We start from the raw sequence: 3790 nt of genomic DNA on the forward strand, positions 1-3790 counted from the left end.
TGTTGTTATTTGTGTCAAATCAGTTTTATATGCAGTAATTAAGGCAACATTTAGTTTCAAATGAGATACATGTGGAACTTTTGAAACAAATAACCTTCACACTTGCATATTTTCCTGGTGACATACACTTCATCAGTGTATGAATGAGTGAATTTAGCATTTGTTGTAGAGCACTTTGAGTAGTTGCTGGACTATAAAAGCACTATAAAAATACAGTCCATTCAATTTTCTTATCTTAAATTAGCATTTTGGAACGTAGCACCTTGACTGGCTGTTTTCCTAAATCAGGCCTATCTAATCAATCCCTAATTCACCATGATTACTACACAGTTTATTATTTAAATGTTTTAATTCACAGTTCTGTTCAAGCTATCAATGTTAACACCATCGTTACACTTTTGAAGGAGGTGAACATATCTAGACCTTACGTGGCCATTTTATCAGATGAACTACATATTACCCCCTTATGTCCTAGTATGGCAGCTTGAAAATGGACTTACGCACATGTGGTTGTGTGAATGCTGCTGAAATACAAGTTATGTGACATGGCTACAAAACTTTGTATTGTCCTGCATAGCCTGGCGCTCTGACAACATATCCTCTATCAGGATGAGTTAACTTGGATGACTAGTTGAGGAAACATGCTTGAAAAGAAGTGTATCATTCAGGTGGCACTATCAAGTCTCAAAATCCACTAAATGTAATTTGCTAATTCTTTCTGGTGGATAAAGGCTACAAAAATGTAATGCCTTCTTTAGCTCGTTGAAGGTAAATGTCTGTTCTGGACAGACCTTTTTCACAGCAGACATTTTGACCAATAACATTAATGATAGGTCCATGTACAGAGCCACAAGGCCTGGGAACTGTAACATCTACATTTAATGCAGCTGTCATACTATGACATGAATAATGTCAGACCCTACTTATCACAAAGCAGAAGCACAGGCCTACTAGTAGTTCATTTTGGTGCATATTTCCAAATGAGTGAATGTCATACCTGATATTTCAAAGCACATTTGGTTATCTGTTTCTGTATAAAGTAATCATATAACGGAGCGGTATGTCACGTAGCACACCCTGAGACAGCTCCTCTTACCACCTGTTAAATTACAGCTGACTGAGCAGGATGACGCATAGGTTCTAGATGGCTGTTGGATCAGATGCAGTTAACCTGACAATGCTCAGCCCTGACCACGTTAAATCTTGGCATTGGTAGAAAATACTCACTCCCAGTTATGTTGTCTATCACACTTTGGCTCATTTGTTTTCATCTATTTATTATAATAACTGAGCAATGAATTGCTAACATGGCACATAGGTATATATTTCATTCTGTATCCTTTTATGGCTGAACAAGTATTTCTGCAGCCTCCCTCTGTCAGCTGAGGTGTGGGCAGCCATCTCACTCTGGACGAGGCTCATTGTCTCTGTCATTGCATCTGTAAAGACAAACCTCAAAATGTGAAGGCCCTTAACCCCCTCAGCAACAGCCTCTGAGGGTGGGCACACCTGTAACCTTCATTTTAATTACCAAACATCAAAAAGTACCTTTACTTTTACACATTTTGAATTTTTATTATTCATTGTGAACCCAGCCACGTCATACATACAAGACAAAATAAAAATACATATATACTGTAGATACATACACGCACAAAAAATAAAACAATAACAAATAAACACAAACCAATAACAAGCCCTGTCAATGCTCTATAACAAAAACAAAAGCAAATCCTATGCAAGACAAAAGATCCCCCTGATACTAAAACACAGCTGAAGAAAAAGAAATAGGAGAGTAAAGTTGCACCTTTTCATACTTGACAATGTTGTTACAAAAAATTAACAATTTTGATAGCCAGTCAGTCAAGATATTGTGGTACATGATTTTAGAAGGGATTCCATAATTGGCTAAATTTCCATTCACTGCCACACAAGAATGCAGATAGCCTTTCTAGGGGACAGATCTGCAGTATTTCATTGTACCACATAGTAACTGTGGGGGGCTCAGACTCAATCCATTTAAATAATATACATTTCCTTGCAAGTAACAGAAGTTTCCCCAAAAGTTTGAACTCAGATTCAAATCTAGTGTTCCCTTGTTAATATTGGGAAGAAATGGGGATGGATGAACATTTATATTCTGATGGAAAATTAAGTTCAGAGACATTTGACCAACTGAAAAGATCTCATTAAATAAGTTTGGACAAATAAAGAATGCTCCCCTCCAAGACAGTGCTCACATAGTTTGGTAGATGAAAATTATTTGAATCATATGCTATTGTCTTTACGGCAACTAGATCTTAACTCAACTGAACATCTATGGAAGTTCATGGAGCAACATGTCACTCTGGCACCATCATTAAATACCAAATGAGAGAAAATCTTCTGAGGGTAGTTTTCATGCCTTAAGTGGAGTTCTGCAGAGTTAGACAATCTACTGAAGCTGCTTTGGAGGCTCATGGTGGATCAATGCTTCATGTTGTCTTTTCCGTTTCATTTGTCACTCATCTGTAGCAGTTTTCAATAACAGAGCTTGTGCCTGAGAGACAAAAGAAAACAGAAGGACATAAAAAAAAACAGGCATGATGATGTCTCGTTAAAGTTTGACACTTTAAAGTGAGAAAAGATGGGCACCAGTCAGAGTTACAACTGACACATAACATCAGTTTGCCATTCAGCATGTCTGCTTTATGGTGATTTTGTATTTACAAATTTATGCAGCATGAGATTCACTAGCTTAGCCAACAACAGACGTACCAGCCTGTCCTCATCACAAAATTATAGGTTAGCTGTGAAAGCAGACTCATATTTATGTTTTGTGTTAGGCGGCGACCTCTAGTGGCCATGGGATGGTTAAACAAACACAGGACTTTCACCCAAGACCGCTGTTCATGAAACTGTGGTTACAGTATTACATGAGAACGTATTATTTTATGAATGATGTGAAATTATATTTAGGCTGTTGTAACCTCTGATGTAAGGCATAAGAAGTGTACAGTGTGCTCCGTTCACTTGTGACCAGATGTGAGATTTTACAAACAAAAAGTACTATTTTACATTCTACTGTTCACAGCAGATATGTACAATCAGCATTATTGTCAAGGTAACGTATTTCATGTAAGCATAGAGGAAGCCTGGCGTAGCTCATACTCATCTGAATCAGTTTGTACTCTGCTAAGGAACAGCAAAACAGGTGTCCAGCACAGATAAACAACTACACTATTTTGTCTAAGTCTGCAAGAGTCTCCTCTGTATAAGAACTCTGTGAAAACTGTGTTCTTGGCTCATTCTCCTTGAGATGAGTCCATATTATGTATTAATGTTGATTCTTGGAATCAGGATAAATCTTTTGAAAGTCAAGACGCTGTGGAACTGAGTCCTTTCTCACCTATTGTTGTCTTAAAAACTGGAACAACAAAACCAAAAGTCAACATTGAGTTATTTTAACTTAGAAGAGTGGTTAAGTAACATAAATGCTGCAGTTAGATGATTTGTGTCGTGTGATCTAGAGAAAACCCAGACAGGACATGTGGAGGAAGAAGCGCTCTTCTTAAGCAAACTCCTTTGAACTCTCAGTTGAACCTGGAAGGGAAGAGCTCCCGGAAGTCAGAGGCGGGCACTGACCTGCAGATCCTGGTTTGTCCTGGTCAGACAGGTGAAGACCTCTGTCACTTCTTACGTCCACCATCGTGTTCCTGTGGATCAAACTCTGCCTGCTGCCCCTGCAGCTAAACATGACCAGCAGCCGCCCAGGTCAGCCAGACCCTCCGCCTCAGGAATAGTCTGAGGG

Source organism: Pagrus major, chromosome 5 (genome assembly GCF_040436345.1).
Source record: "Pagrus major chromosome 5, Pma_NU_1.0".
Lineage (NCBI taxonomy): Eukaryota > Metazoa > Chordata > Actinopteri > Spariformes > Sparidae > Pagrus > Pagrus major.